This window comes from Lolium perenne, chromosome 3, assembly GCF_019359855.2.
Source record: "Lolium perenne isolate Kyuss_39 chromosome 3, Kyuss_2.0, whole genome shotgun sequence".
In the NCBI taxonomy this organism is placed as follows: Eukaryota; Viridiplantae; Streptophyta; class Magnoliopsida; order Poales; family Poaceae; genus Lolium; species Lolium perenne.
In genome coordinates, this window is record NC_067246.2 from 138,664,810 (window position 1) to 138,688,443 (window position 23,634).

General features: G+C 42.7%; 1 long non-coding RNA gene across 1 annotated transcript; it reads left to right on the top strand.

Annotated features, from left to right (window-relative positions):
* Window positions 1-4,608: 4,608 nt before the first annotated feature.
* On the top strand, window positions 4,609-7,315 carry LOC127342574 (uncharacterized). The gene is made up of 2 exons (XR_007876736.2): window positions 4,609-6,980; window positions 7,140-7,315. It is a non-coding gene; the product is annotated as an uncharacterized lncRNA (long non-coding RNA).
* The last annotated feature ends 16,319 nt before the right edge of the window (window positions 7,316-23,634 follow it).

Consider the following 23,634-nt stretch of genomic DNA (forward strand, 5'->3'; position numbering starts at 1 on the left):
CGGAGGTCTTACCAAGCTATACTACCAATTGGTGCGCGGAACAAATCCCGGTCGTCGTGGGCGGTGGATCTGCTTGCGGCGGACTTTCCTGCTGTGGGTACTTTGTGTGCGGATGAAACAAGTGCTGAAGCCGTGGTTGATGTGCAGCGCCGCAGTCCGTCTGACGCCGCCGGGGGACAGAGCCGGCGGCGCGACGAGGCGCCGGCGATGGCTGCTCCGTCCGACGGTGGGGAACGAGCTGCCAGCGGTACTCCGGTCTAGCTTAAGAATAATTAATTAGCGAACTTGTTGCTTCTCTCTATGATATTCTCTAAAGACATATATCAGAGCGGCAATATGTGTCTTTTCCTGAAAAATAGACGACCCCACTCGTCATTGGCTGTGGAGGCCCCATAGAGCGGCAATATATGATTTTCTCTAAATAAATAGACGACCCCACTGGTTATTGGCTGCGGCAGCCCCACAGAGCGGCAATATGTCTTTTCCTGAAAAATATACGACCCCACTGGTCATTGGCTGCGGTGGCCCCACAGAGCGGCAATATATGATTTTCTCTAAATAAATAGACGACCCCACTGGTCATTGGCTGCGGCAGCCCCACAGAGCGGCAATATATGTCTTTTCCTGAAAAATATACGACCCCACTGGTCATTGACTGCGGCAGCCCTATAGAGCGGCCCCATTTGTCATTGGCAGCAACGCGTATAAAATCATGACATAAAATGGCCCACACGTCAGCGATAGATGGATGGCTGCTCCGACGTGTCTCCTGACCCTACCCGTCAGCACGAGACGGTCAGGGAGGAGCTGCCCATGTGCGGCCCCACCCGGTCAGAATAACGGTCAAGGCCTCTGACCTGACTGCTACCGGCCGTTCCAGCACTTGTGCGTGTTTCAAACTAGAGGAGGGGAAAACTGAGGAAAAACTAAGGGACTGGGGATAACTGAGTACAACTAACGAACCAGGGTCACGAAAATAGAAATCCCATAATAAAATGGTTATTATATATCTTTGTGTTTATGATAAATGTTTATATACCATACTATAATTGTATTAACCGAAGCATTGATACATGTGTGTTATGTAAACAACAAGGAGTCCTGTGGTGACCCGGCATACCACTGCATGGTGTAGTATGCAAGTCTGATATAACACCAATGAAACACCGTTCCACGAGTATTATATCGCTCAGAGTGGTACAACAGAAACATATGCGGGTCCAAGGCATGTCTATAGAATTACATACAGACTCTGTTACATAAGATCAGCACAGCCTCCTACTTTACAATGAGGTAAATCTGCAAATAAACTCCAGAAGAACGACTCGTAGTCTAGTCTTATCACGGACTCTATTTGTAGAGTATTTAACTAGCTACAGAGGCTATGAATAGATTCTAGCTAAATAGGAGCTAGGTTTAGGAAGCTAGTTCCCCTCTATGGCTAAACTAGGTTTTCTCCTTGTTGGATGTGGTATCTGACTCCTCTACCAGGGTCCTGTCTCTTGAAGTAGTTGTTGACTCCTTGGTCTTCGAGTTGCGCTGTAGATCCTCCTTCGATGCCTCCATATCTAAGCAGGGGATTTAAGAGTGGGATGAGTACGAGCGTACTCAACAAGTTCATTATAGGAAAGAGGTGTTTAATGCACTAGCTACGGCATTAGACCAGAAAGTCTAATACCAATGCAGGTTTTCATAATCATTTCTTCAAGAGGTTGCTTTTATTCAGAAGAACTATGTCCGTCAGCCTTCACCGGTTTACTAGAACTTCATGGAGCTCCTTTCCGGCCGCGTTCGCAGTTCCATATCCCGGAACAGGGAGTGACAGGTCACGGTTCTTTACACTCTGCAGAGGTGTGTTGCTTTACCCATAAGAGATCTTAACCTTGGTGCCAACCGGGCAATTTCCCCGTCCACACTTCCTATGGTGTGAGGCCCGGTATAAGGTCTAGCCAATCATGTTCCTCCGCTACCTCGAACACCCACCCTTTGTTGCATACTCCGACCCTGGGTCCACGCCGGCCCCATTATTCCCATAGATTTCAGGGTGGACTCCGACCACGACGTCAATGCAGGGCTCTACCATACATTCCTACGCCGGCAGATGCAACCCATCATAGACCTCATTACCGTTGGGACTTCTACGGGTTCCCACCCCTGCATCAAGTCTCGCAAGATCATGAGCACCCGGTAATGAGCATCCGTTGATGAACGAGAGGTGGAAACACTTTTGACTACTCCGTCCCACTCCGGATCTTATGGTTAACACGGGTATTACGGCACAAGAATCACTGGCGACATTTGTTGTTTAATCCTAGATGGATATAAACCGTTGCAATGGAACCTCCACCATATCAACACAATCCATGGTTCCATTGCCCACCACATAGTCATATTCATAGTTATGAAAGTAGTGGTTTTGGTTTTTATGCAATAGTGATAATCATAGTACTTTGCAAGTAATTTGATAAAGATACTCAAATGACATGAGCAAGTGATGAACTTGCCTTTCTTGACTGCAAGATTATGCAGGCAAGGTCTTCGATACGCAATAACTCCAAATTCTGAAATAGCATCATCGTCCGGTAAGGACGATGTTTAAAAGATTGGCAAGGATGCAATAATGCATAAGTATGAGATGCAATCGTTCTAAGCGTGACCTAACCCCGATGATTTAGGATTAGTGAGTTGGTATGATTGGTGTAGGGTGTGTTGCACTTTTAAAGTGATTCACAAACAAGGTTCTTATTAAAGATTGGTTACTTGGTATCATGTACAAGTTATATAATAAAGCATAGTAATTAATTGAGCACACAAGGAATGATGATTGGCATATTGTTAATATGTAAAGAACAATTGTCAGTTTTAGTACTATATGGCATGGTTAATGATTACTTGTTATATTATTCAAAAGAATAACTTTTGAAGAACATGTCCTTTAATAAAGAACAAGTACGACAATTGAGTTTGTGGGTTTCTATAATTTATTATGGTTCCAAGTAGTTTCTGGAGTAAGTGTTAGGTGGATCACAACAATGTTGGATTCATTAATAACTAGGGTTTGTATGGTTTTAGTGAAGCATAAGTATCTTAAGCAATTAATGGTTGCTATCATGGTGATATATCTTAGTGGTAATAGATAGCTAGGGTTTATAGGTCCTGTTAGGCAAGGTTGATGACTACTCCTTATTTGCTTCAAAAGAGTAACTTTTGAAGAACATACGTCTTAAGTAATAAGAATTATTGCAATTAGGGTTGAGGTTGTCTAGGGTTTGCTATTGGAGCTACTAAGTAAGGAATGGTGGTTTCCTAAATAGGATGATTAATAATTATCTCATACTAGCAGGGTTTAGTGGAACAAGGTTATGTAGTGCAAAATAGTAGGTATGGTTGCTATTAGGGTTCCTCACCATGGTGTGATGCTAAGTAAGGATGATTAAAGGTTGGGGTCTCAGAAGATAGGAACTAGAGTTGGTCCTATTTGATAATCTAGGCATGAACACATTTAATACCAATGTATTAGAGATGGGTCTCTATTATCTTATGAAGACATGACAATTGTTTAGTTGCTACTATGGAGCTTGGAAAATATCATGATCACATGTTCTAACCTAAGGTTTGGGTTAGAAGTAAATTAAGGTTCACATGAAATAGTGGATCTAGGCTTCCTGAATGGATTAGGGTTTTTAGGGTTCCATGGAACTACTACTTTATGTATAAAGGAACTAGGGTTTTAATTAATTTGGTATCTCTTACGAGGTGTATACAAAGCATAACAATATATGAGCATACGATTGATAATAGTTGTGAAGAATAATTGTTAGCTTTAGGTTCATGTGTTAAATTTAGGACTTAATAGATTATCTACCATAATAAAATAAGTAACACATAATTTCTAGCTATGACCTTCTACATAACATCCAATCAGACATGTCTTATAGGCAAAGATTAAATCACGATCATGCAAAATTAAATCAAACTATTCCTAGAGATGTATAAGTGTATGACTTAAAGTGTTGTTGGATTTTATATCTTTAGGTTTCATGGTAACTCATAATATTGTTTTAGAAAATAGAAGGGATCGCAACTTATAGTATATTTCGGTTCAAGTAATATGCTTTTAGGGTTGAACGAATTTCCTACAAGGTATTAAACTGTTTTGAATTTAATTTACTAGTTTAAGATAAAGAAAATATTCATCCAAAAATATATGCAAATACTAGAATATAGTTTAATATTGGCGAATGTTTATTTTATATGTTTTATGCAAATTTTAAATGGCATTTATTAATTCAAAAGTAAAAAATCTATGTTTTGTTTATTAAATCATGTCAAGATTATAATAAGAAAATTATTACAGGATTAAGGTTGAAATAATATTTCAAACATTTAGAAATTCTATTCAAAATTCTTAAAAAAAATACTAATCCTTTTCTAGAAATTGTGAAGTAATTTTATATTCCAAATGATGATACAATAGTTGTACAAGTTATCTCACATAGTGTAGTGGGAAAATGTATCGAACGTGTAAATATTAATTGTATGTTTTAGTAGTACTACTTGTAAAGAAAAACATGCGTTAGTGCTACTCACACATTAGTAGACTACTAGTTGGACCAACACAGCATGCTGAACACGCACGCACACGACTTGGCCCTCGCACGCACACTCCTCTCCCTAATCGATCCCCAACTCACGCCCGCACGCCCCTGTGACGCTGCCGCCGCCTCCTGCCCTTGCAGCCGCACGCCAGCCAAGTCCGGTGCCGCTGCACCCGCCACAACTCCGCCTCTGCCTCCAGTGATGTTTCCCCATGGCCGCAGCGCTCGCCGGCGCCCCCACGCGTAGCCCCGCGAAACCCTAGCCGTGGCTCGGGCTCGCCGTTTGGGGTTCGGCCGTCGCCATCCGACTACAGATCCGCCGCAGTTCGGCGAACCTCTGGCTCGTCCTCCTCCGCCGGTTTCCTTCTGCGGTGATGCTCTACACCCCTGCATCTACCTCCTGTAACCCCCTTTGATCCGCCGCCGCAGCTCGGGATGCTGGTCGGCGACATTGTCTGGGCTCCTCCCGGTCTTCCGTCCGCACCGACGCCCAATCTTCAATTGAGTCGTGCCTCCTGCTGCTTCCTCTAGGGCCTCCACGACTACTGCTACTCGACTTTGGCGGGATGGCGGTGTATCTGCAACCCTGGCATCCGTGTACTTGTACTGGTGGTGTGGTGCTGGTGTGGGGATGCTGTACTGCTGCTGATGGTGCTGTAATACGGTGACTACTTCATCCTCGACGCCGGCTGGACGGTTCCGCGGACGCACCCCGGCTGAACGGTGCCGCGGACGCAACCCCGGTGTCACCTACCTCGCTACTTCTCTCTGCTGCACTCACTGTGAGCTACTTCTTCTCCCCTCTTTATTCTGAATAATGTGCTATGTTAATGTGTGAGGCACTATTTAATCTTGTTGATTACTTGTACCGCATGGACTTGGGTCGTTTACTTCAGCTATAGAAATAATTCCTAGCCACCAATTGTGTAGTCTGGGTAATAATATGTTTCCCTGTGCTAGCTGGTTGGCAACTACACAGCAACATATTTAGTATTGAAGGTACTTGGTATTACTGGGTTGGTCTGAAAGTGGTTACTGGATCCTAAGTAATTTCATATAGCTTGTTAACTAAAGAATTTTGTTTTAGTCTGTTTGTATATGCACAAGTGCTGGCTTCCGTGGGAAAGCGTTGCTCCAGTTGATCCATGCCTTGTGCTTGATCCAATGCCTTAACTTGGATGAGTTAATCATCCCTGACTTAGATGGCTTGTAGTGATAATATGGTGCGATGTGTTGTTAAAGAAATAGACAAACTCTTCTACATTTAGCAAATGCCTAGTCTTTATTATAAGGCCTCCATTTGGATGATTATTCATCTCTGGCATATATGGCTGGTGGTATTGTTATTACTGATGCAACTGGAGTTTGACAATTTCAGTTAACTGTAGGTATTCAGTTATGTTTCTGCTTAATTCGTATTGGGTTTACATGTTATACAAGAAGAATGTGTTGTGGCGCTCAAATACGAAATTTATTTGATGGCTTGTTGGTGAATTTAAACATGCATGATCAAGTTGTATAAAATATCAACTAGTTAACAAGTTGGTCATGCCAAGTTTAGTGTAGGCCTAAACGCTACAAAAGTGGTGATGCTGCCTTGTATTCTTCAGTGTTTTTGCTTCGTTGTTGCTGGACAAGGGTATGGGTTATGCACCTATTTGGATGATTTAATCCTCCAAGCATAGTTAACTTGTTGTGCTTCTATTACTGACGAACTGAACATGCACTAAACTGATGGCTTAAATAATTAATCTGTGAGAATGTTTGTGTGAGCCTAAGGCCTAAGCTTTATCCAGAGCTTGCTGAAATAGAGTGGTACTCTGACAGTGATGATTTCCTATGGTTGAGTGGTTCAGTTCTTAATAGAAACCTCCATTGAATGCCTTGAGTGCTTGGTGGTGACTAACTTGACAGTTTTAGCTCAGCTCAGTGGCTAAGCACGTCATGCGTGCCCCGACTGTGATCTAGTCTTGTAGATTGATCTAGCCGTTGTGTTTGTATTGATTTTCCAGATGCAAATATGAGCTGGAATAGATCCTTGTGATCTATACAGGCGATATGAACTATATGTTGTGTTGCATATGGAAAATAGATGCTGGTGGTCTATGATTGTTTGATGTTATACCTTGCTCCAGCTAGCCTCCCATAACCATCTTCTTTTGCTTCGATTGCTTTTGGTTCTTGGTTGGGATCTACTGGAATTTTTACTAGGTTGGTTTCAAGGATCTCCAAAACACAGAAAAGTGGTGTTCTTGTGGTGCTTTGCTTGGTTGAGGTGCTGAGATGAATGAGAGCTGCTTAGGCAGTGCTTGGCCGGCAAGAAGCAGCTTTTATATGGTCGGCTGGTGTTGCCCTTTGGTCGACAGCACGACCATGCATTCTGTGAGTAAGCTGCTAGCCTGTATGGCTGCTGGTTGTGATCTACTCCGTAGTACGTCTCCCCTTGAGGATCAGTACGACCACAAATATCTCGTTTTATTCTTTGTTTAACCTTGACACATGGTGTTGCCCTTTCCTTTTCTGTTTGTGTTTGTTTTGCAGGTGCTTGAAAATAATCAAGACGATCTGAAGATAAAGTCTTCAAGTTTTATTTTATTGGATTAATTCTTTTCTTGTAATAGCTGATTTGTAATTGAAATTCCTTTTCTCTCTTTTATCCTTTTGTAAAGACAATGTATTTTGTGTGCTTATATCAATAAAGATCAATGTTTTCCTTATTGATATATGCTCTGTAATATCATTATTTGTTGTATTTAAACATTGGATTCAAATTCAAATGCCATTTCAAATACTTATTTGAGTTTGTCTTATTCATATTTGAATTGAATTCAAATCGTTCCCCCCAAATCCAAATAGTACAACAAAGGTCATGCCGAAATTTATCGCACTTGTGTCGATGACATAAATCAATTCCATTGACACAAGAGAAACCTCGATCACTTTGTGTTTTAGTTGAACGCGCGAAAATTCCCCGGATTTTCTATGCATGAATGCAATGCACACATCTGTTTCCTCTATTTTTTTGTAACCCCAAATCTTGGGATATTACAAGTCCCTAGTATGCCTCTTGTATAACTAGCTTGTTGATTGATAGATGATCATAATTTCGTGGTCATGAACATTGGATGTTATTAATAACAAGGTTATGTCATTATGTGAATGATGTAAAGGACATAGCCAATTAAGCATAGCATAAGATCAAGTCATTAAGTTCATTTGCTATAAGCTTTCGATACATAGTTACCTAGTCCTTTCGACCATGAGATCATGTAAATCACTTATGCCGGAAGGGTACTTTGATTACATCAAATGCCACTGCGTAAATGGGTGGTTATAAAGGTGGGATTAGGTATCCGGAAAATATGAGTTGAGGCATATGGATCAACAGTGGGATTTGTCCATCCCGATGACGGATAGATATACTCTGGGCCCTCTCGGTGGAATGTCGTCTAATTAGCTTGCAAGCATATGAAAGGTTCATAAGAGACCACATACCACGGTACGAGTAAAGATTACTTGTCATGAGACGAGGTTGAACGAGGTATAGAGATACCGATGATCAAACCTCGGACAAGTAAAATATCGCGTGACAAAGGGAATTGGTATCATATGTAAATGGTTCATTCGATCACTAAGTCATCATTGAATATGTGGGAGCCATTATGGATCTCCAGATCCCGCTATTGGTTATTGGCCAGAGAGAGGTCTCAACCATGTCTGCATAGTTCGCGAACCGTAGGGTGACACACTTAAGGTTTGATGTCGTTTAAGTAGATATGGAATATGTAATGGAGTTTGAAGTTTTGTTCGGAGTCTCGGATGGGATCCAGGACATCACGAGGAGTTCCGGAATGGTCCGGAGAATAAGATTCATATATAGGAAGTCATTTTATAAGTTTGAAAATGATCCGGTGCATTTATGGAAGGTTCTAGAAGGTTCTAGAAAAGTCCAGAAGAAATCACTATGGAAGGTGGAGTCCCGGAGGGACTCCACTAGCATGGCCGGCCAACCCTAAGGGGGAGGAGTCCCAGGTGGACTCCACCTAAGGTGGCCGGCCACCCCCCCCTCAAGGAAAGGTGGGAGTCCCACCTTGAGTAGGACTCCCCCCTTGAGTAGGTTTCCCACCTATGGCAAGTTTTGTTGTTGGGGTCTTATTCGAAGACTTGGACTACAACTCTTGGGGGCTTCCACCTATATAATGAGGAGCTAAGGGGAGGGGCCGGACACACCAAAGCCTCCTAGGACGCAGCCCCCAAGTGGCTGGCGCCCTAGACTCTCCCCAAACCCTAGCGCCCCTCCTCCACATATCTCTCCCGCAGCGCATAGGAGAAGCCCTGTCGGAGATCTCCACCACCACCGTCACCACACCATCGTGCTGCCGGGATTCCGAGGAGGATCTACTACTTTCGCTGCCCGCTGGAACGGGGAGAAGGACGTCATCTTCATCAACACCGAATGTGTGACCGAGTATGGAGGTGCTGCCCGATTGTGGCACTTTCAAGATCTTCTACGCGCTTTTGAAAGCGGCAAGTGATCATCTTCTGCAACAACGAGATCTAATCTCGTAGGCTTTGGAAATCTTCAAGGGTTAGTCTCGTGATCCCCTCGTTGCTACCATCTTCTAGATTGCATCTTGGCTTGGTTTTCGTTCTTGCGGTAGGAATTTTTTTCTTTTCTATGCTACGAATCCCTACAGTTAGGTCCAGCATTCCTAAGAGTAACAAAAATATCTGATTTAGGCAGCATCATATTCTCATGGATGTGAGGAATAGTTCCAAGAAGCGGAAGTATTTGATAGGTAAGTTGTTTGGCACGAGCTCGAGTGATGGGTCCTTGTATTTGTGTAGTTGTAGGTACAGCGGGTGTATCAATAGATGGGATGTCCTCATCATAGAGGTGGTCTTTAGCTTGATATTCCTAGTGACCAGACCACCTAGCAAGCCTATGAAGCCATCATGGATGCAAATCGCCCCTAACCCAGGTCCTAATAGCACCATGCAGAACATTAGTGAAAGAACATATCTCCTTAAGTGGATTTGGTTTTGATGACAACGATTGTGTTTAACTAATTATTTGTATAAGAATTGTAGGATTTTATCAATGATAATAATTGAAGCATTAGTGCCCAAAAGATTGAAGAGCTTCAAGTGTGTCTTGCTATTTCTCTCTATGGATGATTAATGACAAGAGAGAATTATGTGGGATTTATCATTTATATTCAAGGATGTTATAGTTGGGCAATTCTATGTTCTTCATTTGTGTCAAAGAATGGAAGAAGAAAATAGAAGAAACTAGATAAAGAAAAGAAAGGAAGAAGAAAAAGGAAGAAGGAGCTCGACGCCAGGAGGCTAGTGGTACTGCCCGTGAGTGGGCGGTACCATCGCTGGGGCAAGGCCGGTTGTACCGCCCCGGTTACCGCCCAGACTACCGGCGGGGGAGACAAGCTCCCAGTCACCAAGTTCCCGCGGCCAGTATCGCGACCGGTGGTACCGCCCCGGGCGCGACCGGTGGTACCGCCCGGGCACGTCCGGGGGTACCGGTCCCTTCCTCTCCCGCATGACAATTCTCCCCCTCCTCTGCCACGTCGACCAGGGGTCGGTAGTACCGGCCCAACCTCGCCGGTACTACCGCCATTAGGCTCCAACGGCAGGATTTCCAACGGGGGTATAGAAACCCCCTTCTTCCCCAATGGAGTCAACACTTGAAGCACATGTCATGGAACTCCATTGCTAGAGCTTAAATCTCCTAGATCTCTCTACTCCCCCACTCAAACTTCACCATATTTGAGGATTTGGTAGAGGAGACCTAGATCTATACTTCCACCAAAGGAATTTGTATTTCATCAACATTCTTAGCGGATCTTTGTGAGGTGACCTCGAAGCTACTCTTCGTGTAAAGCTTCGTGGTTGCATCTTGGGAGCCTCCAATTCGGTTGTGGATGTGTGCCCCAAGCTTTGTGTAAAGGTGCCGGTTGCGACCTCAAGGCAACCACTTAGTGGATCATGAGCTAGGCCTTTGTGGCGTTGCTCGCCGGAGAATAGGGTGAGCCTTCATAGCGTTGGTTGGCCTTCGTGGAACCACACCCCACCAAACGTAGACGTACTTCCCATTACAAGGAAGGAACTACGGGAATCATACCCTCGTGTCTCTGCGTGCTCCACCTCGGTTACCTCTATCCTCTTACTACACTTTACTACTTATATCTTGTATTATGTATTGTTGCTTGTATCTTGTCATATAGGTAAAATCACATAGTTGCATATCTAGAGAATTTACCTTTCTGTCAAACCTAAATTGAAAAAGAACTAAAATTTGAGATATCACCTATTCACCCTCCTAGGTGTCATACGATCCTTTCAATGGGCGGGAGTTACCTCTCCTCATGGAGGTGCCCAGCCTTAATTGACATTCCCCTCAGCTTCCTTCATCAACCTCCCTATCCAGCAACCAGGATGGAGGTTTCATTCCATGATCCAACTTCTACTGTGAGCAAAGAAGGAAATAAAGACCTCCGTATAATAACTCAATCACCCACATATGGAACTAGCAAAGCAATGAAGAAAGATGCCTCATACTAAAAAAACACACATATTACTTTCAAGAGATGATATAAGAGTACCGTGGAGCACGAAGAAGGAACATAGTTCTACATATCACTTAGTGTGATTGCCCATCACTCAAACAAAATGTGGTAGTGTGTAATCACCAGCGCTTCGAGCCAAACAATAAGAAAGATGCCTCATGCATATTAAATATGTGTGGGAAGACCAATAATGGTGGGAAAAAGGTACATCCAAGCCCTGGTGGCTCTTTAACACATACTCCTTCCGTTCATGTTTAATAGATGTGAGACACTGCTTGTGTGCATGTTCGTGTCACTACACTCCGCGTTGATTATATCTGAAAGGACGTAGTAATCACAACTAATTAGCTCAACAATATTAACCGGGAGAAGATTTATCGAAACATGCCAGCAACACACATCATCGTCTGTGCAACTCCCCTCAATTTAGAAAAAAAACATGCATGTGCCAACTGGAAGCAGATCTACCAATGCATGTCGGCCTCAAACATCATCAATTGTGCTAAATCGAACTAAGTGCATTGTTGGTGGCGCTAGATCTAAGCACAAATCAACCGTGCATGTCATCCATAAGCACAAAATAATCGTTCTAATAAAAAACATCGCTAATTCTCTAGAGTCTAGAGTGCTTGATGTTCATCTTATTATATATTAACACCACATACTAAGCTACGTCGAGGTAGTTCTTATCGCCGTTGATGTTGTGGTCAGGACAAGATGTGTCACCGAGGGAAGGAGAGGAGGCGGTAGTCACAAACTCCGGATCTTCCTGTAGTTGATGAAGTCGGTGTTGAGTCGCTGTGGTGGTAGCCAATGGAGTGTATCCACCAAGGAGATGAGACGAGGGAGAGAAACAGAGAGAGACGAGTAGTGATATGAGTTATGACACATGTTCCAAAGAGGACACTTCGTTTTCTGCGTTTCTTCCCTCATGCAACCGCATGGTCTCTTTTGTGCACGCGTGAGCCCGACTCGCTAAAAGTTGCATACAAGAGCCTTGTCGAAGGTCATGTACAACCAAACATATTGGTTGTGCACTTTTTTTAGCACACCACCCCTTATAGCTTTATTCAATCAAAATGTTATTACAAACCCCTGCGGGTGGGTCATTAAGCCAAACATGCCGCCCCTCACCAGAATACAAGGAGCCTCTACCTAGATCATGTGCATCTCCATTGGATCTCCGACCTTCATGAAAAAAATCAAAATACTCAAACTCCTCCCTGGTTGTCCTGATCTCCCTCACCACCTGGCCATATGCTATGAGAACATCATTGTTGTTGATGCTCTTGATCACATTGGCACAGTCACTCGCTAGCTTGACTCGGCGCAAATATAAGCCTGGACTACTGATTTTATCAAAACCTCCTTCCCTCCCGAGGATAGTAACATCTCCAACCAGCCCTGGATTTTCTTCCAAACTCGGTCCTTCAAATATTTAAAGGCTCCATTAGTTGAGGCACCCACATCTGTAGGCATCCCTAAATATTTCGCGCTCAAAGCTTCGTTGTGAACATCCAACAAATCCATGATCTCATCTCTGATAGTCTGACTACAGCCCTTGGCAAAATGAATGGACGATTTATCCATATTCACCTGTTGGCCTAAAGCCCGACAGTAAATCTCCAACACCTCCTTAATCTCCTCCGCGTTTTCCCTATCAGCTCTGAAGAACAGCAGGCTGTCATCAGCGAAGAGTAAGTGTCCTACCACCGGGGCGGTTGTGGCCACTTTAATTCCACTTAAGATCGATGACTCACTTCTTGATTTTAAGAGGCACGAAAGTGTTGGAGATATGCCCAAGAGGCAATAATAAAATGGTTATTATATATCTTTATGTTTATGATAAATGTTTATATAGCATGCTATAATTGTATTAACCGAAACATTGATACATGTGTGATATGTAAACAACAAAGAGTCCCTAGTATGCCTCTTAACTAGCTTGTTGATTAATAGATGATTAGTTTCATAATCTTGGATGTTATTAATAACAAGGTTATATCATTATATGAATGATGTAATGGACACACCCAATTAAGCGTAGCATAAGATCACGTCATTAAGTTATTTGCTATAAGCTTTCGATACATAGTTACCTAGTCCTTATGACCATGAGATCATGTAAATCACTTATACCGGAAAGGTACTTTGATTACATCAAATGCCACTGCGTAAATGGGTGGTTATAAAGGTGGGATTAAGTATCCGGAAAGTATGAGTTGAGGCATATGGATCAACAGTGGGATTTGTCCATCCCGATGACAGATAGATATACTCTGGGCCCTCTCGGTGGAATGTCGTCTAAATGTCTTGCAAGCATATGAATAAGTTCATAAGAGACCACATACCACGGTACGAGTAAAGAGTACTTGTCAGGAGACGAGGTTGAACACGGTATAGAGTGATACCGATGATCAACCCTCGGACAAGTAAAATATCGCGTGACAAAGGGAATTGGTATCGTATGTGAATGGTTCATTCGATCACTAAAGTCATCGTTGAATATGTGGGAGCCATTATGGATCTCCAGATCCCGCTATTGGTTATTGGTCGGAGAGAGTACTCAACCATGTCCACATAGTTCGCGAACCGTAGGGTGGCACACTTAAGGTTTGATGTTGTAATGGTAGAACTTGAATATGGAATGGAGTTCGAAGTATTGTTCGAAATCTCGGATGGGATCCCGGACATCACGAGGAGTTCCGGAATGGTCCGGAGAATAAGATTCATATATAGGAAGTCATTTTATAAGTTTGAAAATGATCCGGTGATTTTACGGAAGGTTCTAGAAGGTTCTAGAAAAGTCCGGAAGGAATCACTAAGGAAGGAGGAGTCCCGGAGGGACTCCACCTCCCCATGGACGGCCAACCCTAGAGGGGGGAGTCCAAGGTGGACTCCACCTAAGGGGGCCGGCCACCCCCCCACATGGAAGGGGGGAATCCCACTTGAGGTGGGAGTCCCACCTTGGGTAGGTTTCCCTACTACATGGAAGGTTCTTGTGTTGGGGTCTTATTCGAAGACTTGTAGTCCAACACTTGGGGATCCACCTATATAATGAGGGGCATAGGGGAGGGGGCCGGCCACCACAAGTCCTCAAGCTGGCCGCACCCCTAAGTGGCCGGCCACCCCCTCTCCCAAACCCTAGCCGCCCCCTCTCCTCCACCTCTCCCGCAAAGCTTAGCGAAGCTCCGCCGGAGTTCTCCATCGCCACCGCCACCACGCCGGCGTGCTGCCGGATTCAAGGAGGAGCTACTACTTCCGCTGCCCGCTGGAACGGGGAGAAGGACGTCGTCTTCATCAACACCGAACGTGTGACCGAGTACGGAGGTGCTGCCCGATTGTGGCACCGTGATCAAGATCTTCTACGCGCTTTTGCAAGCGGCAAGTGATCGTCTACCGCAGCAATAAGAGCCTACTCTTATAGGCTTTGGAAATCTTCAAGGGTGAGTCTCGATCATCCCCTCGTTGCTCCCGTCTTCTAGATTGCATCTTAGCTTGGATTGCGTTCTCGCGGTAGGAATTTTTTTGTTTTCTATGCAACGAATCCCTACAGTGGTATCAGAGCCGTGTCTATGCATAGATGGTTGCACGAGTAGAACACAATGGTTTTGTGGGCGTTGATGCTCTTGTTGTCTTTAGTTTGAGTACTTTGCATCTTTGTGGCATAGTGGGATGAAGCGGCTCGGGCTAACTTTACATGACCGCGTTCATGAGACTTGCTCCTCGTTCGACATGCAACTTGTATTGCATAAGAGGCTTTGCGGGTGTCTGTCTCTCCTACTATAGTGAAGATTCAATTTATTCTTCTATTGACAACACTAGTATCACCGTTGTGGTTCATGTTCGTAGGTAGATTAGATCTCTCTCGAAAACCCTAAACCACATAAAATATGCAAACCAAATTAGAGACGTCTAACTTGTTTTTGCAGGGTTTGGTGATGTGATATGGCCATAATGTGATGATGAATATGTATGAGATGATCATTATTGTATTGTGGCAACCGGCAGGAGCCTTATGGTTGTCTTTAAATTTCATGTTGAGTAGTATTTCAAAGTAGTTGTAATAGTTGCTACATGAGGTGAACAACCATGAAGACGGCACCATGGACCTTGACGCTACGCCGAGATCATGCCCGTTGATGATGGAGATCATGTCCGTGCTTTGAAGATGAAGATCGAAGGCGCAAAGAATAAAGGGCCATATCATATCACATATGAATTGCATGTGATGTTAATCCTTTATGCATCTTATTTTGCTTAGAACGCGACGGTAGCATTATAAGATGATCCCTCACATTAATATCAAGATAATAAAGTGTTCTCCCCTTGTATGCACCGTTGATATAGTTCGTCGTTTTGAAGCATCTCGTGATGATAGGATGTGATAGACTCAACGTTCACATACACCGGGTGTAATCCATGTTGCACACGCGGAATACTTGGGTTTGCTTGACGAGCCTAGCATGTACAGACATGGCCTCGGGACAACGGAAACCGAAAGGTTGAACACGAGTCATATGGATGATATGATCAACATGTTGATGTTCACCATTGAAGCTACATCATCTCACGTGATGATTGGTTTTGATGTAGTGGATGTGGATCGTGTACCACTTAACAACTATGAGGGATGTTGTATTAAGTGGGAGTTCATTAGTAATTAGATTAAAACATGAACTAATTATCATAAACATAGTCTGAGTAGTATTTTGAATTAATTTTGTAGTATTGATATCCGTTTTCTACCATGCGCTAGTCTTGTAATTGAGATAGAAATACTGTTAAAATCTGACAAGAAACTTTACGGATTGGTACCGTATTGTTAAAGAATCAAGAATTGATTAAGTCCTATTGCAAACCTTTAGTAAACCTCACATTGTTGATTCAAAGAGCTATGGTTTCAATTAGTACCTAAAGTTATCTTGTCTCCATGAAACTTGAAGTTCAAATATGTTTGAAAAGTAAGGAGCTAAAAATTTAGTTTTCAGAAATAATCAAGGTATGAGATATATGTGATATCTAAGACCTTATTGCAAGATGATAGAATATAATTTTGTGAGACTACATAAAATCATAAGTTTTATGGGAATGTACGAAGGTTGAAGACGCGAGGCGTCCCAATCCTCCAACTATTGGGGCACTAACGATATTCGCATATCCATGAAGTAATCATCCTTAGTATGCACCGTTGCTAAGACTCGTCGTTTCGAAGCATCACGTGATGACCGGGTGTTATAGATTCTACGTGTGCATACAACGGGTGCAAGCCAGATTTGCACATGCGAATACTAAGGTTAAACTTAATGAGCCTAGCATGTGCAGACATGGTCTCAGAAAGTCGTCATGAATTGATGGATAAAATTATGAGTGAAATTGTTCATCGTATTAAAAAGTTACTAATAGTGAAATCTAGAACACTTGTCATATGATGATCAACTTCAAAGTAAGAACCTCAAGGTTATTGGTATTTGATCAACAAATCTAGAAGTTGTTAAAGATGAAGTGTTTTCTGAATAATGAGGAAAGCTAAAAGAGAAATTACAAAAGATATTTTGGCAGAAAGAAAAGTAAGGACTAGAAAGTCTAGCTCAGGTGTATATAAATGATATACATGTTATGGATGTATTCCTCGTTTGGTCACACAATCAAATTCTTGGGTATTTGTACCATATTGGTTGGTATGAGATGTCATACAGTACAACGCAATACAAGAATATGATGGCCTAAGTGACTGATAAGGAATATGGTAATAATGCACGTCTGGAACATAATAAAGTGTTATTATGTTTGTCGTTGGCATTCTACCTAGCCCTTAGAATTTATAATAAAGAACTTAATAAATTGTTATTTTGGTCTGGTCAAATGAAAACAATGAGTTATTCAAATTATGACATTACTCCATGTACGATGGATAAGTTATTACAAATCTTAATGGTGAAACACACATATATAACACTGACGCTAAAATACCATAAGGCAAATGATTTGAATTTCACTTATTTGTGGAACCGCCATTTAGGTCATGTTAGAAAGGAACGCATGAAGGAACTCCATGCAAATGGATTTTTGGAGTCATTTGATTTTTGAATCATTTGGCGTTTGCAAATCTTTTCTAAAGAGAATGACTGAAATACTGTTCATAGGCCAAGAGTTGAACGGGCAACTAACTTAGTGAAAACATACATGATGATATATGTGGTTCACTGGGCATAGTTGTGTGCGGGAGATTCTTCTACTTCATGAAAACTTCCAACAATGAATTGAGTATATATATGTGGATATATTCGATAAGGAAGAAGTTTGAAACATTTGAATGGATTCAAATAAATTTCAGCATGAAGTGGAAATCATCGTAATAGAAAAGTCAAATATCTATGATTGGATCATTGGGAAAATATTTGAATTACGAGTTTTACCGAACATCTAAGAGAGTTATGAAATTGTTCTACAACTCACATTTCTTGGAGTATCATAGTGATGATATAGTATCCGAGAGATGTATCCAAACTTTGTTGGGTTAATGATGAAATAAAAATAAAATGATGCCATTATATTTTTGTGGATTATGTTTTAGTGACTACCGCTTTTTACACTAAATAGAGCATCATCATGATCCGTTGAAATGACACCATACGAGTTATGGCATGGGTATAAACCTTAATAGTCCTTTCTTTAAATTTTTGGTCTGAGAGTTTACAACCAAAATCGGATGAATGTATTTGTTGGTTATCCCAAAGTATTGATTGTGAATTCTTTCCATTATGGATACAAAGACAAAAGTATTTGTCGATGTTTCTTATTTATTTCAAGAAATTGTTTTCTAGCAAAGTATTTGAGTGGGAGTACAATAGAACTTGATAAGGTTTATGAACCTGAGCATAATGATCAGAATAGCGCAGCATCGGAAATTGGTTTCGGAAGCGGACACGACGATCATGGCTCCCATGACTACAAAGTGTTATAGCCATGGAGATCGAAGTACATATTCAACCTTGTAGGTATGGTTTACTTTGTGATCAAATAAATGATTTGTGGACAAAGGATTGATTTTGAACAATGATAAACCAACTACAAACCAAAGAAGTTATGATGGGCCCTGACTCCATTAAAATGGCTATACGCCATGAAATCCAAGATAGATGAATACTTTTTGAAAGTAAGTGGATCTATAAAATTAATGGACTTGGATGAAATATCCTTGAAGAAGCTCGACTTGTCGAAAAGTTGTTTACAACAAAGTTCAAAGAGTTGACTACGATAAGATTAGATCTTCTGTAGCAATGCTTATAGTCTATGTGGATTATTCTAGTAATCACTACATATTTCTTTTATGAGATATGCTAGTAGGATGGCAAAATATATTACTTAACAAAAGTGTGTATTAAAGGTGTATACAAGATACAACCAAGAGTTTTTGCTAGTCCGTGGGATACTAGATAGGTATACGAACTTCAATTGGATAAAGTGAGTATCGCAGAGTTGGAATCTTCACCGGATGAAATAGTCAAAGAGTTTTTGATTTCATCAGAGACAATGAAGAGACTTGCATTTGCAAGAAATTAAGTGGGAGCGTTGAGACATATTTATAATACTTATGTAGATGACATATAGTTGGTTATAAATGATGTAATTATATACTTGATTAAAAGGTTTCATTGAGAAATTAACTTCAATGAAAGGATATGGACTGAAACAAATTTTGTGTCAAGATCTATGAAGATAGATTGAAACACATAATAAGTTTAAGTCAAAGTACATAGAATGGATATTGAAATAGTTCAATATTAAGAAAATGTTATAGTCATGTGAAGTTTTAACAAGACTTGAGTGTATCTTACACTCAATGAGTAAAAACACATGAGTGATTATAGATCACGAATAATATGCACACAATCAGATGTTCTATGCTCTAAAGTGTTAAGAGCATGTACCAGAATGATTCATATGATGATCATTGGACAACAGTAAGAATATCCTTGAGTACTTTAGAAGAACTAAGGATATATATATAGTTTTGTATGGAATAATGACAAACAAATCGCTGTAAGGTGTTGCACCGATATTTGTTTTGTCACATATGAAAATAAAATTTCAATCTCAAATTAGACTAAGTGTTGTTTAAAAGGTAGCACAATGAGCTAGAAGTTGTCTATGCTAGATTTAGATGAATTCTAGATATTGTGACGGATTCTACAAACGAAGGCAGAGTATGTCATTGTTTTTACAATGACAAAGGATGTTAAGTCAAGAGGTTCTTTGAGAACTTGGTGTAGTTCCAATAGAGTCAGAACTTTGAAACTATATTGTGTGTGACAATATTAGTGACATATTTTTACAAATGTAAACTAGATTATTGACTCTAGTGCAAGTGGGAGACTGTTGGAGATATGCCCAAGAGGCAATAATAAAATAGTTATTATATATCTTTATGTTTATGATAAATGTTTATATACCATGCTATAATTGTATTAACCGAAACATTGATACATGTGTGATATGTAAACAACAAAGAGTCCCTAGTATGCCTCTTAACTAGCTTGTTGATTAATAGATGATTAGTTTCATAATCATGAACATTGGATGTTATTAATAACAAGGTTATATCATTATATGAATGATGTAATGGACACACCCAATTAAGCGTAGCATAAGATCACGTCATTAAGTTATTTGCTATAAGCTTTCGATACATAGTTACCTAGTCCTTATGACCATGAGATCATGTAAATCACTTATACCGGAAAGGTACTTTGATTACATCAAACGCCACTGCGTAAATGGGTGGTTATAAAGGTGGGATTAAGTATCCGGAAAGTATGAGTTGAGGCATATGGATCAACAGTGGGATTTGTCCATCCCGATGACGGATAGATATACTCTGGGCCCTTTCGGTGGAATGTCGTCTAAATGTCTTGCAAGCATATGAATAAGTTCATAAGAGACCACATACCACGGTACGAGTAAAGAGTACTTGTCAGGAGACGAGGTTGAACAAGGTATAGAGTGATACCGATGATCAAACCTCGGACAAGTAAAATATCGCGTGACAAAGGGAATTGGTATCGTATGTGAATGGTTCATTCGATCACTAAAGTCATCATTGAATATGTGGGAGCCATTATGGATCTCCAGATCCCACTATTGGTTATTGGTCGGAGAGAGTACTCAACCATGTCCACATAGTTCGCGAACCGTAGGGTGACACACTTAAGGTTTGATGTTGTAATGGTAGAACTTGAATATGGAATGGAGTTTGAAGTATTGTTCGAAATCTCGGATGGGATCTCGGACATCACGAGGAGTTCCGGAATGGTCCGGAGAATAAGATTCATATATAGGAAGTCATTTTATAAGTTTGAAAATGATCCGGTGATTTTACGGAAGGTTCTAGAAGGTTCTAGAAAAGTCCGGAAGGAATCACTAAGGAAGGAGGAGTCCCGGAGGGACTCCACCTCCCCATGGCCGGCCAACCCTAGAGGGGGGAGTCCAAGGTGGACTCCACCTAAGGGGGCCGGCCACCCCCCCACATGGAAGGGGGGAATCCCACTTGAGGTGGGAGTCCCACCTTGGGTAGGTTTCCCTACTACATGGAAGGTTCTTGTGTTGGGGTCTTATTCGAAGACTTGTAGTCCAACACTTGGGGATCCACCTATATAATGAGGGGCATAGGGGAGGGGGCCGGCCACCACAAGTCCTCAAGCTGGCCGCACCCCTAAGTGGCCGGCCACCCCCTCTCCCAAACCCTAGCCGCCCCCTCTCCTCCATCTCTCCCGCAACGCTTAGCGAAGCTCCGCTGGAGTTCTCCATCGCCACCGCCACCACGCTGTCGTGCTGCCGGATTCAAGGAGGAGCTACTACTTCCGCTGCCCGCTGGAATGGGGAGAAGGACGTCGTCTTCATCAACACCGAACGTGTGACCGAGTACGGAGGTGCTGCCCGATTGTGGCACCGTGATCAAGATCTTCTACGCGCTTTTGCAAGCGGCAAGTGATCGTCTACCGCAGCAATAAGAGCCTACTCTTATAGGCTTTGGAAATCTTCAAGGGTGAGTCTCGATCATCCCCTCGTTGCTCCCGTCTTCTCGATTGCATCTTGGCTTGGATTGCGTTCTCGCGGTAGGAAATTTTTTGTTTTCTATGCAACGAATCCCTTCAGAAAGGCCTTCTGCTGCCAACAGAAAAAGATAGGGGGAGATTGGATCTCCCTGCCGAGTCCCCCTAGAAGGGGTAAAACTCTCTGTAGCTTCTCCATTAAACAGTACTGAGAAAAATATAGAGGTAACCAAACGCATGATCATCTCCACCCAAAGCCTATGAAACCCCAGCTTAAGCATGATGGCCCGTAAATAGCTCCACTCTACTCGGTCATAGGCTTTCTTCATATCCAACTTCAAGGCACAGCATCGAAGCCCCTTGGCTCGCTTCTTTTTCATGAAATGTAAACATTCATATGCTGTGATGATGTTGTCCGTAATTAGTCTGCCAGGTACAAATGCAGACTGCTCCTCTGAGATGATCTCTGGTAAAATCACCTTCAGTCTATTTGCTGCCACCTTCGACGCTATCTTGTAAATAACATTGCACAAGCTTATTGGTCGAAACTGGCCCAACTCTTCCGGGCTCGCCACCTTTGGTATCAGCACTACCAAAGTCTTATTAATTACTGCCAGATCATCCTCTCCTTTCAGCACCATCATCACCACTGTAGTCACCTCCGCGCCACATAACTCCCAATACCGCTGGAAGAAATGAGCAGGAAAGCCATCTGGCCCCGGCGCCTTAGTAGGGAACATCTGAAACAGCGCTTCCTTCACTTCGCTCTCCGTGAACGGAGCCAACAATGAGTCATTCATCCTTGGTGTAACCTTGGTAGGCATTGTATCAAGTACCCCCTCCATGCCTATCGTTTCCTCCGAAGTGTACAGATTTTTATAAAAAGCCGTGGTCATATTCTTCATCTCCACTTCGTCACTCGTCACCTGACCGCTGGGCTTCGTCAGCTTTGTAATGCGGTTCTTTTTCCTTCTCTGACTCGCTCTCAATTAAAACCTTGGTTGTACTGCTGGGATTATACCTGGTCAGCCCGGCTCGAAAATCCCGGGTCAGGCCTGAAATTTGGAGCCCAGATGTAGGGCCGAGCTAGACTCAGGCTTGCAGAAACAAGATTTAGGTTGAGATCAGTCCGGGTTTGTCGGGCCAGGCTTTTTCCTTGCTCGGGCCTTGTTCAGGCCAGGTTAGTAAGGCCAACGGTTGGGCTAGGCTGTGCTCGGGTATGGGTATTCATTGTCATGCTTTTTTAGGCCCAGCCCGGCACAAGAAATGCATGAGTGTAGTTGGGATTGTCATAGGCGTGGCAATTGTCGCCGTTTCATTCTCTACCTGTACAGTGTACAGCTTGGATCATCGTTGACTTATCCCGTTCCTCGGTGTGTCGGTAGGTTGTTCTAAAAACAATACTCGCATGGGTAGAAGTGCTAGGAATCTCCGGGGCATTTGATTTCCCAGCCCCCGATCCCCGTGCTGACACGTGTCCTTTTTGCTGCTGGGTAGCAAAAACATTCCGTTTTTGCTCCAGTGTAGTAAAAAACGGTTCACCCACGAAATAAAAGAAAGATGTTGAGCTCGCCGGACAAACCACCGGAGTCTCGCTGGAGACCTCGCCGGAGATCGCGTAGCAAAAAAGTTATGTTATTGTAGCAAAAATAGATATCGTCGAGACATCGACGAGAAACTCGCCGGAGAACTCACCAGAGACCAAGTAGCGAACATATTTTGCAATTGTAGCAAAACCGTAAAATATTGTAGTAAAAAAAGTATTCCTAGGTTGCAAATATGCATAACGAAGACCTCATTGGAGTTATTAGCGAAGAACTCGCCGGAAATCATGTAGCATATATATTGTGCAATTGTAAAAAATCGGAGAAAAGTTGTAGCAGAAAAAAGACATTCCTATGTTACGATCCACGGGAACAGAGAGTTCATCGAAGACCTCGCCCACAACCTTGGTGTCGCCCAAAGCCATCCACCAAGGCAGCAATACCCAACACCGTCAGTAGCAAAGCCGGCCTCTGATGGTAGCAAAAGCCTCACTCAGCTGTCGGCAACGCTCACCGCCTAACATAGAAAAACCAGCTTCCGCTGGGAGCAACGCCTGATAGCCAAGGTAGCAAAGCCAACCTCCGCCAGTAGCACCACCGAGCGCTCTAGGTAGTAGCACCCTGAGCTTCCCTCCATGGTTCTCGCATCGTCATTGTTGACCACCGCGCCCCAAACCACTGCGTCGTCGCCTAGCTCCTCCACCAAAGCGCCCGACTGCACTTTGCTCCTCCCCGTCCCCGTGATGCTCCTGCGCAAGAGCACCCCACCCCTGAGCTGCTTCTTCATCGGCACGCCCGCCCCTAAGCTACTCCACCGTCGGCACCCCCTGCCCCTCAGAAGCACTTCTGGGCG